This window comes from Myxocyprinus asiaticus, chromosome 9 (assembly GCF_019703515.2).
Source record: "Myxocyprinus asiaticus isolate MX2 ecotype Aquarium Trade chromosome 9, UBuf_Myxa_2, whole genome shotgun sequence".
NCBI classification, from domain to species: domain Eukaryota; kingdom Metazoa; phylum Chordata; class Actinopteri; order Cypriniformes; family Catostomidae; genus Myxocyprinus; species Myxocyprinus asiaticus.
Window position 1 is genome coordinate 27735027 of NC_059352.1, and position 16938 is coordinate 27751964.

The window sequence follows — 16938 nt, forward strand, 5'->3', positions numbered from 1 at the left end:
ATCTCACGTTTAGCGCTTCATAAGCACTTAATATGCTTCTCATCTGACACGCGCAACTGTGTTTCATGTGTGTCTCAAGCGCGCGATCTCTGGAGCACTAAAGTGCGCACAAGTCCAGCAGGCTTCCCGAAATTTGCAGGAGAGCACAGAGCGGGATCACTGTCGCTACTCAATAATTTTTGACCCAGGAAAAACTCTTGAAAAAAACATCTCCACAGAATGGGACGACTCTCAAACAAGTCAAGGGTATGAAGAGGAGATTGTTATTAAAAATGTCATGTGATTTAACAAAAAAAAAAAAAAAAAAACGGTATAAATGGAATATATTAAATATCTGTTTTTTTAACAGCTTTTATATGACAATTTTAACAAAAATAACCGTAAAAATAAAGTATCCTTTATTGACAAAAGTAGCATTATTTTCTCTAATTTTACAAAAAATTGCTTTTGTTATGGCGATATATCACTGTCAAATACATAAAAATACTGTTAATAAAACATTAAAAAATTTATTATTACAAGAAAATATATGACTAAATAAAGAAATACTTTGTCATTTTGCATAACTTAACCACTACTTTACATACATAATCTGAAAAAACACAGGTATTTACTATCCTATGAGACAGTTAAAAACTAAGTCAAAATCTGATAAAATTTTCACATTATCACTACATTTGTATTAATTAAAAAAAAAAAATGTTATTGTTAAATAAGTGCATTTCATGTTATAAAAACCTCTGTAAAACCATAGAGTTAACGCTTCTTTGCATTTATATGACATATAAATCAAGCATAAATTACCCATCACTACATTCCCCTCTCACTATCATTCCAAAATACAACATATAACACCAATTAAAAAGGATTTGGCCTGAATGAACAAAATGAACTTACTGTGTATTGAAAGAATCATTTAACAATTTTATGTGATTTGCAAAGCAAAGCAAGTACATTAAATACGTTATATTTTAGCTGGAACAGACACCTTTATTGTCGTGCATATTAATTTGGACATAATATCTACTTATTAATTGTACTGTACACGACAAAATCGGTTTGCATGTATTTGAGGTTTACATACATGTAACTTCTAATTAGAGGACTTTTCTATTGGAGAAGGAATATACTTCTGTTCAAACACATGCTTATGATTGGATGCTGTCTCTGAGCACACACTTTTCCTCCATCAAGATGTTTGCTGCTGTCCGAGTGGATTCAAAAGTAAGTAATTTCAAGTTCAATCATAACTTCTGTTATTATTTTTGTAATACAGGAACTACACAAATATTAAATTGAAATTGTGGAGGTGAGGGCGTGGTTGAGTGCCCGTCTGGGGAGAGAGAAAGCGGTAAGGACATCCACCTGAGATGAACTGTGACTAATTGCCATCTCTATGTTCACAGTGAGAGTCGGGGAGATAAAAAGATGGCCAGTTCACAAAGAGAGAAGAGAGACAGACAGACCAGAGTCTTTGCGTCTGTCCCCTGAGAGAGAGAGAGACTTGTGTTGTGTGAAGCTGAAAAAAAGCATGCCGCAACCCCGGCAACAGCGAACCTCCATGTGACGCTGGGGAAGATGGGGGCACAAGACGAGCCGGAGGCCTTTCTGGAGCTCTTTGAGTGCACAGCCCTAGCTCTGGAATGGCCGCGGGTGCAATGGGCAGTCCACCTCCTACCGCTGCTGGTGAGGCCCAACTTGCGGCCAAACAACTCCCGGTCAACAACCTCCTGAGGCACCCTGAGCTGAAGAAAGCCATCCTGCAGCGGATCAGCCGCAGTCCTGAAGAGCATTGCCAGCGGTTCCGAACCCTGACGCTGAGCAAAGCCGGCTGCCTGTTTGCCTTTGTTCAACAGCTCCATGACGCCTGCCGGCTGTGGGTGCTGGCTGAGGAACCCAGCGATGTCAGGGCCATCATCGATCTCATGGTACTGGAACAGTTCATCACCAAACTACCGAAAGGAATTGCGGAAATTCCTGCCGCCACTGGTGTGGGCATGAGGTTTGGGTCGATCTGTTGGAGTTGCAGGGACCCGGGACACGTCTGCGAACAGTGCATCACAGGAGAATTTGCTACAGGCACAAGAACGTCAGTCCCGGCTGTATAACAGGGGAGCTCGGCTATGGGAATTTGTACCGGAAGATAAAGTACTTGTATTACTGCCCACATCGAACTCTATATTACTCACAAATGGCAAGGGCCATTTGAGGTCACATGGCGCGTTGGTATGAGGTAGTGATTATGAGGTAGTGCATACGGATAGGGGCGTGGCTCGTCAAACTTACCACCTCAACCTACTAAAACCATGGAGAGAGGCGGTCCCTGTATCCTTGGCGATGGTAGTTCCAGAGAGGGAGGAGCTCGGCCTGGAGGTGAGTCTAAAAGCCAATCAGATTGGCTAATCAGCCAATCATTTATTCGACGCTGAATTTGTCAAAGGGATATTGGCAGATCCCATTAACGCTGATATCCCATGAGAAAACGGCCTTCTCCACACCGTTTGGATTTCACCAATTTGTGACCCTTCCATTCGGTTTGTTTGGGGCCCCGGCTACATTTCAGCGTCTTATGGACCGAGTCCTCTGACCGCACGCTGCTTATGCCGCTGCTTATATGGATGATATCATTATTTACAGTAATGATTGGCAACGGCATATGCAGCATCTGAGGGCGGTTCTGAGGTCTCTGCGACTAACGGGGCTCACAGCAAACCCAAAGAAGTGCGCAATTAATGCCCGGATCACCTGTTGGTATCTGGCACTCCAGCCATTTAAGTTCGAGGTGGTCCACAGACTGGGGGCACAGATGGCTGTCGAGGACTTCCTCTCCAGAAAGGGGGGGGGGGCAGTCTGGACAGTTTTCCTGGCCTGAGTCGAGTGGTGGGAGTATGTTCACAGAGAGAGGAGAGAGACAGACAGACCAGAGTCTTCGTGTCTGTCCCCTGAGAGAAAGAGAGACTTGTGTTGTTTGAAGCTGAAAAGTGGACTGTTTATTTGAGTGACACTGAAAAGCCATCTTGTGTTTTGAGTGAAGCTGTACAGTGATTGCTGGTTATTTGTGAATAAAACGGACTCACGTGAACTGTGGAAACCGGTTCCCTCTTCCTCCTTTATTTGCCCAACCCGAACCTTTGTTACAGAAATGTATTTACATAAATATCCCTAACAGTACTTAATGTTGGAAGGAGACATACAGTATGTTGTTGGGTTAGGTAACTGCAGTAACCTCTTAGTTTAACTTCATTTTAATGATTATATTTTTCAACAGTTATCTGATTTGTCCACCTACAGGATATTATTTTCAATGATGCAGCGCGTGCTTAACTTTAGTAGCTCCTCGGTGTATCGACAAAGATACAATTTTTACATTTTACAAGCATTTTAACATTGAGAAATTTTTGTTTAGTGGAGTTAGCCTGTGATTCTTTAGATTAAATTGTGTTTTTTAAGGTTACTGTTGTGTAATTTAACTGATAGACTTATATGCTATTTGTTTTTCTCCCCATTCTAAAGAATATTGAGAGCTTAAAGGACTTGTTTAGACTAGTTTCCTGCCCTAGTTTGAACAAGGTGGATGTATTTTGTTGTTTGCATGGTACAAGTTTCCGAGGTAAGTAACAAGTGTGTGTGTGTTTACTGTAAAATAGCCATATTTCTTTATTTGGTTTAAATGGGCAACATAAACTGTTGTGTACATGCACAAGTTTGATCATTTGTAGGGATGTCTTTCAATCCATTGTGAATGTAACTAGCCTTTCTTATCTCTCTGTTTCAGGATTTTGCTGAGTAGCACTTTACAAACCAGAATCTACCAAACACAAGTATGTAAAACTTGATCGGCACGGTCTTCGCTGATGACTTTATATCTCGTCAGAAGGCATTAGAGTCAGAAAAGACTTCTGGTGAGCTTGCTGAGATTCTCTTGATTTGTCACTTAAAGGTATTATTATGGGCCTAGTTGTTTAATATTGTTGTGGTTCAACAGACCTTGATTTTACGCAGAATAATTTGAGCCTGTCCCAAACTTAAAGGGATAGTTCACTCAAAAATAAAACCTCTCTCGTTTACTGACCCTCATGCCATATCAGATGTGTATGACTTTTTTCTATATGACTCCAGTTGTTAAATCCATGTCTTCTGAAGTGATATAATTAGTGTGGGTGAGAAACCAGTCAATATTTAAGTCCTTTATTTCTATAAATCTCCTCTTTCACGTTTACATATAAAAGTCTGTTTAGATTCACTTTCACATCTAAAAGTGAAAGTGGAGATTTGTAATAAAAAAGGACTTAAATATTGATCTGTTTACTGTATCTAAAGATATGGATTTAACCACTAGAGTCTTATGGATTACTTTTATTCTGCCTTTTTGTGCTTTTTGAAGCTTCAAAGCTCTGGTCACCATTCATTTGCATTGTATGGACCTACAAAGCTGAAATATTTTTCTAAAATCTTCATTTGTGTTCTGCACAAGAAAGTAAGTCATAAAATCTGGGATGGCATGAGGGTGAGTAAATGATGAGAGAATTTTCATTTTGGGGGAACTATCCTTTTAAAGATGATTTATATATTTAAAAATAAATAAATAAATAAATAAAACAAAGCTTTTGTCTTCCATGGAAGAAATAGTCATACAGGTCTGAAACAAGTGAGTTAATTATGTAAAATTTTTGTGTGAACAATGACTTTATGTTGGTGTGTATTTTGAAACAGATTTTAATACACTGTTCTTTAATTTAGCAACTTTTTTCTATTTCTGCATTTCAGGGCTGAAGATTCAGAAGAGCCAAATGTTGGATATTCACCAGTTGCCCTGTTAACAGCAGTCAGAGAACTTACAGATGCTGCAATTCACTACAATCTGATCAGAAATTTCATTGTTCTTCAAAGTGAAGTCATCACCCATCTGCCAGGCTTTTCAGATTTCTTTTTACATTTGGACTGATATATGCATTGGATCTGAGTTACCCAAAAGAGTTTTAAAGACAGGTTGCTTTATAAGGTTTTAACGTTGAAGGATGTGCAGCACTAATGTAGCTGTAGACAATTTATCTTGTCGCTGTCAAATGTGTTTATTTTTTGTTTTTTTCAGTGTTGTGCCTTATGTTTTGTCAATAATTGTACCTTGTCTTTTTATATTAAATATGTTTACTACAATAAGCAGTTTGCTTTTTTAAATAGTTTTTTTTATGTTTAAGTTGCAACATTTTCACATTTAAGTTAAGGGAGAAAAAAGGCAGTTGCTAAAACATTTTAAGTAATACTACTAGTACATTTCAAGTCACCTAAAATTATACTTTAATTATTAAGTTAACATGGCTTAAAAAAAGTTAATACAAAGCATATTCATGATTTCAAAAACATATATATTTTAAAGTTGTATAAAAATATGAAGTTTGTAGAAATGTAAATTTTGAGTTATTAATTAAAATAAACATTAGTAATTGCATATTTTGATTGGACCAAAATAATTTATTTTAATTTATAGTTCCTGAGAAAAACAAGTTATGCATACTTAAGACTTAAGTTTTGACACTTGTAAAAGGCAACAGTTAACTCAAATTTTTTAAGTTAGTAGAACTTATACGGGTTTAAAGTGATTTTAAACCCTCCAAAAATTGCCCACATTTACATCCCTTGTAAATGCCTCACTTAAAGAAAAGGAAGGACGAGTCACTGACACTGACACAAATGCTTTTGATTGAGCTTAACTTGTATTGAACCTGTATTCCCTTAAGCTTTGAATGTGAAATGTATGGCAGACTTCAGAACTTTTTTTTTCCAATAAATGGATTAGTTTCATACCGTGTGCTGCCTCTGTAGTCTCGTTTGACAGTTACTGAAGAATGAGAAAATAGAATTGACATTTATAACTGGAATTATACCTAGTTCTAGTAACCTGACCTAATCGACTTCATCTAACATGATATAAACATGTAGGATAAACAAGAAAAGAAGGCTTAAATGTAGCAGAACATAACTGATTCATGTTAAATGAAAACCATTAATTCATGTAAAACGAACACCATTCCTTCATGTTAAACTAACACCATTCATTCAAGCTAAACGAGCACCATTCATTCATGTTAAACAAACACCATTCATGTTAAACAAACACCATTCATTCAAGTTAAACGAACACCATTAATTCAAGCTAAACGAACACCATTCATTCATGTTAAATGAGCACCATTCATTCAAGTTAAACGAACACCATTCATTCATGTTAGTTTAATCACTTCATACAAGTTTTACCTCCTCAAATATAAAAAGAATACTATGAAATCCAAAAGATGCGCTCCGCAGGCTGCTGAGAATGTTTCCTCATTTTGTTAGTCGCTTTGAATAAAAGAGTCTTCTAAATGAATAAATGTAATGTAAATGCATTAATTCAGTCATAATATTTTTTGCAAGAAGTGTTCAAATTTATTTTCTGAATGAAGTAATTTTGGATATTTTGATCTTTATTTTCATCTTTTTTTATTTTTTTATTTACTTATGCATTGTTTTCTTTGTTGCATTGCTTTGAGAAGATCTTGAGTTTCTTCTGGAAACTTTATAATAATAATAATATTGGTCAACAACATATGATTTAAAATTAGGTTGAATGTTTTTTACTATTTTCAAATTCCAAATAAGAGAAATTTATATAAGAGGAAGCATTTGGAAGTACTAATTCACAGACTGGATTTTCCCCAAAAATTTACTATATCGTGAAACGTATATACAGTTGTGCTCAAAAGTTTGCATACCCTGGCAGAAATTGTGTAATTTTGGCATTGATTTTGAAAATATGACTGATCATGCATCTTTTATTTAAGGATAGTGATCATATGAAGCCATTTATCATCACAAAGTTGTTTGGCTCCTTTTTAAATCATAATGATAACAGAAATCACCCAAATGGCCCTGATCAAAAGTTTACATACCCTTGAATGTTTGGCCTTGTTACAGACACACAAGGTGACACACACAGGTTTAAATGGCAATTAAAAGTTAATTTCCCACACCTGTGGCTTTTTAAATTGCAATTAGTGCCTGTGCATAAATAGTCAATGAATGTGTTAGCTCTCACGTGGATGCACTGAGCAGGCTATATACTGAGCCATGGGGAGCAGAAAAAAACTGTCAAAAGACCTGCGTAACAAGGTAATGGAACTTTATAAAGATGGAAAAGGATACAAAAAGATATCCAAAGCCTTGAAAATGCCAGTCAGTACTGTTCAATCACTTATTAAGAAGTGGAAAATTCGGGGATCTCTTGATACCAAACCAAGGTCAGGTAGACCAAGAAAGATTTCAGCCACAACTGCCAGAAGAATTGTTCGGGATACAAAGAAAAAGGTGTCACCTTGACACCTCACAGCTTCTGGCACACTGTAATTTGGAGTGACGAGACCAAAATAGAGCTTTATGGTCGCAACCATAAGCGCTATTTTTGGAGAGGGGTCAACAAGGCCTATAGTGAAAAGAATACCATCCCCACTGTGAAGCATGGTGGTGGCTCACTGATGTTTTGGGGGGGTGTGAGCTCTAAAGGCACGGGGAATCTAGTGAAAATTGATGGCAAGATGAATGCAGCATGTTATCAGAAAATACTGGCAGACAATTTGCATTATTCTGCACAAAAGCTGCACACAGGACGCTCTTGGACTTTCCAGCACGACAATGACCCTAAGCACAAGGCCAAGTTGTCCCTCCAGTGCTTACAGCAGAAAAAGGTGAAGGTTCTGGAGTGGCCATCACAGTCTCCTGACCTTAATATCATCGAGCCACTCTGGGGAGATCTCAAACGTGCAGTTCATGCAAGTCGACCAAAGACTTTGCATGACCTGGAGGCATTTTGCCGAGACAAATGGGCAGCTTTACCACCTTTTGGGGCCTCATAGACAACTATTACAAAAGACTGCACACTCTCATTGATGCTAAAGGGGGCAATACACAGTATTAAGAACTTAGGGTATGCAGACTTTTGAACAGGGGTCATTTCATTTTTTTCTTTGTTGCCTTGTTTTGTTTTATGATTGTGCCATTCTGTTATAACCTACAGTTGAATACGAATCCCATAAGAAATAAAAGAAATGTGTTTTGCCTGCTCACTCATGTTTTCTTTAAAAATGGTACATATATTACCAATTCTCCAAGGGTATGCAAACTTTTGAGCACAACTGTACCATTATCATGATATAAAATTACTCATATTGTGATATACGATTTTGGTCATATCACCCACCCCATGTAATAAAGTAAAAAAAAAAATAAAATGAGAAACATAATTGAAATCAATGGGAATAGCAAAAGCATTGAGAATTGGGGGGATAAAACGTGCTTAAGGGTACTGAAAATTATGACACGATGGGAAAAAATTCTCGTCTTGTAGGCTCAACTTTCTTTATTCAAAATTTTATTTCATGTATTTTTTATTGATGTGAGGTTAAATATGACCAGAACATTTTCATGACAGGTTACGTGAGAATCACCCAGTTCGGAGAGCTTCCAGAGTTCCTCATCCTTTCGGTCAAACCTCATTAAACCACCTTATAAATCACCCTTTTATACACCACTTTAAACCAGGCTGGAACATCCATGTAAACAATGAGAAGACTCTGAGCAGGGCTAATGATATTATGTGAAGCAGAGCTTCACAACAAAAGAACCCCCCACCTTCCAGACATATCTAGCCATGCTTCATACCTATAGTACATAATGTACACCAAGAAAATGAGGATTGTTTAGTGTTCTGTAACCTCTTTAAGACTATACGAGAGGCATTTTATTCATCCCAAACACCCCAACAAATGCACTTTCTGGGATATGTAAAAGTATCTGAAATCACACTGGTTGTTTTAAGGAAAAGCAAGAATTAAAAAAAAGCACAAGATGATTGAATGTTGGAAGATTTTTGAAGTCATTTTCATCTGCACATATTAATGCACTAAGTTTTTTCTTTTTTTTTTTTTTTTTGGCTTCTTCAATGGAGAGAAAATCCTGCCCATCTCTTTTAGACTCTTGCTGAAGACTGCTGGCTCTAGAATGTAATCCATACCCACTCACTGGCACAGCCAAATAGAAACGCCTTTAATGACACTGTCTCTACTGATTAAATGGGGCGTCACCATGAAATCCTTAATATGTTGGAATCAATAAGTTCTTGAGGGTACCCGGTTTATGGCAGATTTGTCTGGGCTCTTCAAAAGCTTCAGTTGCATTTTACTCATATTATAAGTGGGAAGATGTTCGAAACATCTACATTTACAGCAGTCTGAGTGCATAAAAAGATAGAACTGACTCTGAGCCAGGCTACCCGAGTGCAGTGTGCTTCAGTTTAAGGAGCACAATTATTTATGGGTAGCTTTTTTGCTGGCTTGCCTGGCACTTTGGTATGGTACTGCCGGCCAAGAGAAAGTGAAGAGCTCAAGTGCATTCCTCAGGGTCTGTTCTGCAAGGCCTCAGATACATAACTATGAAGAAACTATGTCTCTTTATAATGGCACCTAGTTTGGGAGGGTGAGACACATTCTACCGAAAAGGCATACAGAGCAAATTTACCCAGACTGAAGAAACCCAGTTAAGACACATATTTAGTGATGAATATGATATCCAATATTTACTGTAAATATGAGATTTTGATCAATTATGAAGAGGATTTCCTCAACGCCTTTAACTTAAAGATGATGTGCGCAGTTTTTTTTCTGTTAAAATTGTTCCATCCTTAACATGGGGGGAAAGTTACAATTAAGCCACACTATGGTCCTAATAAAGAGCCCGATGTGGTCTTCTGCTGTTGTAGCCTATTCGCCTCAAGGTTCGATGTGTTGTGTATTCTGAGATGCTATTCTGCTCACTACAATTGTACAGAGGGTTTATCTGAGTTACCATAGCCTTTCTGTCAGCTCGAACCAGTCTGGTCATTCTCCGTTGACCAACAATCATGCCATGGTCATAATCACTGAGATCACATGTTTTCCCCATTCTGATGATTTATGTGAACATTAACTGAAGCTCTTCTCCCATATCTGCATGATTTTATGCATTGCATTGCTGCCACATGATTGGCTGACTTGATAATCACATGAATAAGGTGTACAGGTGTTCCTAATAAAGTGTTCAGAGAGCGTATGTTGACTCCCCCAAAAAGTGTAAACACTTTGGCAATATAATTTATCTTTTCAATTGAACATCCCTACCAGCCCAACATATCAACATTGACTCAGCCAATAGCAAGGGTTTGGGGCTAGACTATCTGTTTGTCCAACCAATGGAAGATGGTGAGAGTATTCAGAAAAGCTGTTTTGCACTTCAGTTTGGTGACGCTAGTGCCGTAGAAATTACACACTTCAGCTTGAAATGGCTAGAGGTTTTTGAGGATAGATAAACAAAACATGTTAGAACTGCAACAGCAAAGAAGTTTGCTCAATGTTTACCTGCACAGGCTTCAGTCACATTTTGTCTTTGCCATATGGAAATGGTTGAGAGGATTTCTTACAGTTTGTTTATATAAACACACTGCCATTTGTACACTTGAGCCAGTTTTATAAAATGTTAAAATGCTCCCGAAAGAGCCCGTCATCACAAGATGAATGCGAGTGATCATTTAAGTCAGAAAATTAGACACATTTGGGCATCAGCGATTCATCTGGCTATCTCTTCAAGTTCCAATCCAGCAGATAAGAATAAAAGCCGCCTGAAGCCTGCCGATGACAGCCGTCTGTAATGTCAGGTTAAAAGCCGGGTGCTCGCAGACACATTTCATGGGAAGAGAGACCATATTTAATCCTTCACCCCATCACTGCTCACTCCGCAGTACTCTGACCCCTGTCACACCCGAAGAGGATTATTGAGGAAGTTCAAAACCTTGGTTGCTTTTCTGGCCTGTAATTCTTAATTGACTGATGGCTGTCGGCGCTTAACTGTTGGCCTATAACGAACTCCAACCCACTTGTAGATGTGTAATCCACGCAACTCTAAATCTGCTCAGAGTTAACATCCTGAAAACATTCTTAGGCTTGTGTCAGTAATCTAATCTTCTAAACCCCATACGCTGGTCATTTATTGTTTTTTTTATTTTTATTTTTATTTGATGCAATGATCACATCTAAGCTCATTATACCGAGTGAGCCAGCCACGTATTTGATCGTAATGAGATTCTAACACTTATTTGACCCCATAAGCAGCATCTGTCCTGTGTAGCATGGGTGCCTGCAGGATTTAATCTGAGGGTACACACAGAAATCTGCCTAATAAACCTTATATGTAGAGGGGTCCAGGGGCATGCTCCCCAGGGAGATTTTTTTGGCAAAAAAACAACACCAAAGCGTTCAATTCTGGTGACTTTGAGATAAGCATTTGTTTTATTCTCTTGAGTATGAGTAGCATTTATGTAACTATTGGCTAAAGGATTTCTTCCAGTAACCGTTCCAACAGATGCACTTTCGTGCTAAAAAAGCAAAACGCACCACAACGAATAGAGCAGAATGCAAATGTCTCGAGATGCATTTTTATCAGTTGAAGAAGTTCTTTTTAACTTGACACAGCATCTAAAAATGCAGCGCTCCCATGAGAGATGCTAAAAACACAGTGAAACGTGAGGCAGTTGTCAAAGACATCTATCTAGCTAATGTTTACATGGAAAACTATTGAAAAACAGCGCGAGTGGACGCAAAAACATGTTCAGCTTGAACACCCCCTTGTTTACATGACACAGCACTAGCTGAAGTTTCTCAAAGTTACCTCTCAAAAAAAACAGACTTTTGTTTCAGTTGATTGCAGGTAAATTTCCACTGTATCCAGCGCTGTTTGTTCTCTGTATTCATAAATATCCCGATACTGTTTTACTGTGTGAGAAACCGCTCCAAATGATTCAGTGAGAGAGTGGTCCGAACTAATTGTTCTGAATCATGAATCGATTCAGACTGTTTTGCAAGACTGTTTGGCCAATTCACTGAAAAGAACCAACTTTAATGAATAATTATTCATTCGCAAATTGGGCATTGCTAGTTCTTTTTAAATAGCCAACAGAAATACGGTACACATTTCATGATTGGTGAAATATTCTGAGAGTAAATATATCTCAGATCAGCAATCGGTACTCATGGTACGCACAGTGTGTACGTCCATACAGCTGCAGGTGCCGCTGCTGTGTAGAGATCATGGATCAAGTAATTAACAAAAGAATGCCACTACTAAGTATGCCACTAAGTGAATGGCACCATTCAGTGAGGGATTTACCTTGAAATGTCATCACTTTTCTTCTTGGGCGGTGTCCTTATCCTAGCAAGTGTCATTTCTATTACACTTAACAGGACTTACCAGATGACAAAATGATGGAATCCATGGACCAGAAACTCAACTGTCTGATTGGTTTTAAGATTATAACAACCTAGATGCCTTAAATGTGAACATTTGTGAACTGAAAGTTGTTTTGTTTTGGGTTTTGGTTTGGTTTGGTTTGGTTTGGTTTTTGACTCTAAATTCTGTCTGGATGAGATCCATTCAAAGTCATTGTAAAATGAATATAAATACACAACTTTGACTTTACATTCTATATTAATGCATCAAGTCGCTATTTTGCTTGGCAACTGCAAACTTCTACAGTTACGACAATTACATTTATTACATGATGGAAAACTTTTTATTCCAATTATTATTAATAATGCTGTTGATGTCATTTTATTAAAGCAACAAGCCACTTGACTCTCTGTGTTACAGTCATTTTACCACTATTTATTTAAAAGGTGTTCTTAGGCACAAGGTGAAGCGGAGTTCCCTTGATAGCATACCAAACCAGCATAGCCACACAGCAAACTTTGATGGAATTTTGACTTTCTCGATCACTCTATTGTGAAAATACTCTTTAATATCAACATGACTGAACTAGAGATCATAGTTAAAAGTATTAGAAAAATAATTACTTTTTGAAGTACAGTGAAACTGCCATCAGTTACACCAAAACTCTTAAAATCCTCAAAGTCTCAAAAAGACTTTGTCAAAACATAGATGGAGAGAACTGAACTCGCCTCAAGAAGAACTGTGTTATGTTATGAGAAGCAAAAGATACCACACCAAACTCTGACGCACAAAGAGTGCTTTTTGCATCCTCTGTTCAGGAGTCTGAACGTAATGAGGTGTCAGTATCAGATTGTGATAATCATCTCGCTGCTTTGATGCTGTGCAGCCACTCTTTTTATCAGTCAAAGAAAGGTTTATCTGATTTTAATAGTCTCTGAAAGATAGATCACATGCAAATGGAAGAGGATGTGGACCGTTTGAGCATATCAGACTCTTAACTCACATGTTTCATCTGCCCTCATCTAATGGAGTTCTTCATCTGGGAGGGCAGGTTTGAATAGGAAAGGAGTGAATTTGCTTTCAAACTTCATAATCAGGTTCAATGAGAACACATCACTGGAGCTATATGTGAAGGGAAACGTAAAGAAAGGAGCAAAAGAATGAACTGTCTGTCTCATTCCTCCAGTAAACTCAGATTTGATGTTAATGTTGTGCAGCCCTTTGTAATAGATGTCATGATAAATTCATCATTCTTTCTTGTTGAGACAGTGTTTCTCCATGTAACACAGGGCAGGAACCGTGTACAGTCAAGCTCTGTATCTCTATTTATTTCACTTTATTTATTTATTTCACTTTATTTATTTATTTTTCTTTAGCTCTAATTTTGTCTTGAGCTCTAGTTTTCTTTGGCAAATCCTCTTGATAGTTTTATTAGCGTATTATTACTGATTGCAGATGGTTGTGTTGTTCTACCACTAATTTCATTGTATTGACACTAACATTTAAATAAAAGTTGCACTTTAAACTAGGGATGCACCGATATGAATATCTTTGGCCGAAACCGATTTTAACAAAAACTATAGGCCAATAAATATACCGATGCCAAAATTGTCATCAAATCGCTGTTTTCCTTAGAAATGCTTAAAGAATTTAAAAAGAGGTGCAAAAGCTATTCACTCTTCAAACAATAAATAATAGAGCCACAGTGAAAGACACATCCAAGATAAAAAGATAAAAAATTATATGAAACATTTCTAAATATGATAACATGATGATTGATATGAAAAATGGTTATTTTGTAATTCTATCAGAAAGACTCGCAGACTTGGTAAAGTTGACATTAAATGTATTTGATGAAATTATATTGAACCACAGAATATATTTTCTCTTTTGGTCTGGCGGTCCGATGAGATTGTTACTCGAACCGTCAGATACTGCCGGTGATAGAAGGCAGGGGGCGAGCAGCCTACCCCAAAAAGAGAAACCAGATACTACCCCCAAAGAGAGGAGGAGTTCCAGATGAGTTACGAACTGGGTCTGGCTGAAGTTTCATTCTGGAGAAGATGAAAAGGAGATGTGATAAGATAATATACAATGGTGTGTGAATTATGCAATATCCCAGGAATGGTTGTGCGATACCGTAGCGATAGGATAAGCCGTGCTTGCATATGAATGTTAATCATGTGATATCTGTTAGAGGATGAACAACATTTCGTTTGAGCCCTATGATGGGGTGACATTACTGTGTGATCACTTTGCTGAAGATAATGTATGGTATGAACCCTCCGACGAGGGCAGTTATTGCCGAAAGATTGAAGACGTATGATTATGAGCCCTCCGACAAGGGTGACCATTGCTTGTGTGTGTGATATCTTTGCCAGAGAATGAACAACGTGCATAAAGCCCTACGATAAGGGCGGCATGTTGTGCAATTCCCTTTTTTTCAAGATGAACAATGTTTGATTATAAGCCCTCCGATGAGGACGGATGTTTTTTGTGGAATATTTTTGCTAAAAGCTGAACAACGTAGCATAAAGCCCTATGATATGGACGATGTTGTTGTGCAATACCTTTTGCCGAAAGATGAACAACGTTTACGCATAAGCCCATATGATAAGTGTGAGCTAGGCTTGTGCAGTACCTATGCAAAGGAAAACCATGCTTGGGATTGTGGAAGCCCTGGTGAGGAGGGTGAATATGATTATACGATATCCTTGCACAAGGATAGACATGCTTGAATTAGAAAATTGTGTGATATGGAATGTGTGGATGTAACAGTGAGTGGCCCCAGGCCGCCACCAGTTAAGCAGAAACATACGGCTGATGGAGAATTGAGAGTTTGTGATGATTTGAGGGTTGGGTCAAATATATTTCTGGCATATTTCTGCAAACCGTGTTCCTATAAAAGTAGCTTCGAAGACCAATGGAGTCCATGAAAAAGGACATGCCGTCTGAGGTTTCCATTATGGAAAAGGGAAATTTTGTTCCAGTGATTTAGTAACGGGGACCAAAATTGGAGGTCCAATCAGTAGCCGTCGTCAATAGATTAGGAGTTATCGATGGAAAGGGCTAGCGTGAGGAGGCGAGAGATGGAGTGGCCTTGATGAATGATGCGCATGGCAAAATAAGGTGACACAAAGGGACAGGAAATCATATATGGAAACTAAAACTGGCTGGAGGAAGGAAGTGCAAACTAATGATCGGTCTAATTTATAGAGAAGCAGGGAAACTTGCGTCTTGGGGCAATTGAGCGTGATGCCGGAAAATACGGGAGATGTAGAAGGGCTTTTGTTTTTGTCCTCCATTGGAGAGGGAATGCCCAGCTTGTGAGAAAACATGTTCATCCAGAGTGGAGCTATGAGTGGCACGGGAATAGAGGAGCAGAAAACTAGAGGGGGTGCATGTGGACAGGAGTTTAAAATATTGAAAGGATCCAGCGTAAGCCTTCTGACAGAGAATTAAATGTGCAGACTACTTCTACACTCAATTGTGAGCTGGAGAGTGAAGTAAAATTTGCCACATGGTGCCGAAATGGGCATGACTTTTGGAAGTGTCTTGATGTCTGCTTTGGTGAGCACGCAACAAGTGGTGCTTCCTTATTTGGAGAACGTGGAAGTAGACATATGAAGTAAGAAACTTTTGTCATTTAACGTACGATAGGAGCGACCAACAAAACAAAGCATCATCTTAACTCAATGGAGTAATAAGACCCCGTATGATAAGTACTAATGCATCATAACATGCAAAAATAACAGATCTTGATTCCCCAGTACGGGTACACTCGGGCATGCAACACAGTGAATGAATCAGAATTGTGAACCTTAAACTCAGTTACCCGCATGGTGTGGCCATCACGCTGTGAAACACGTGATTGCCCACCATGAACTACAAGAACCGAATGCTCTATTTAAATTAAATACTGCAGCTTGAATTTGATATTGACGCAGATGAGGGTTATAATGAACAGACAGCATTGGTAGCAGAAAGCCTAAGACCCATAAACCATCCTCTAAATGCATTTGATGAAAATAATTGAGAACTTAGCATATTTCTGATGGGGTCCAGCTGCTGCCTTGAGGCGATAATTTTGACGGACTTGGCGAGGAGTGTGCACCTTCCAGCACTGGGTCATGCATTCCGGTTGCGGTAGATGCTTTGGCTCAACTGAGGGAGGTCTCCTACGTAACTGAGATCTGAATGAAGATCCGGATTTGGTTTGATGCGGGGCAGAAAGTTGAGATGGAGCAGCGGCATCAACGGGGAGGGAAAACGGGCTTCCCAAAATGTTATGTATGAGCTGGTTCACCTGTGGCCTGGAGAGATCGGGGTTGACGGAGATGCCTGGTTAACATTTCTATTATCATTCCAAGAGGGCCGCAATCCCACAGAGACTCTTTCACAGAGAAATTGAAGATGCGTGCTGCGCCGAGGAGCTGCTGATCCTGGATATAAGGTAAGGAGCAAGTGAATAAATCCATGTCCAGAGCTGTGTATTAGCTTGTCGGGGAGCGAAGCTGACTCAACATCAGACATAGTAAGCTGGAGAATGAATTGCCATGTTGGTACACTGAAATTGCAAAGAGGTAGATTGAAAGCAGGCTTTTAAAGCAATGACTGATGTATTACTGGCTAGGAGCTAGCTAGATAATG

General features: G+C 38.6%; 1 protein-coding gene and 1 long non-coding RNA gene across 4 annotated transcripts in view; one reads left to right on the plus strand and one right to left on the minus strand.

Moving 5' to 3' along the window:
• Positions 1-16938, minus strand: part of LOC127446356 (lipoma-preferred partner homolog) — a 324624-nt gene that overhangs the window by 243984 nt on the left and 63702 nt on the right. The gene's annotated exons all lie outside the window — the stretch shown is intronic.
• LOC127446370 (uncharacterized) lies at positions 3199-5220 on the plus strand. Its single transcript, XR_007898201.1, has 3 exons — positions 3199-3610; positions 3776-3902; positions 4768-5220. It is a non-coding gene; the product is annotated as an uncharacterized LOC127446370 (long non-coding RNA).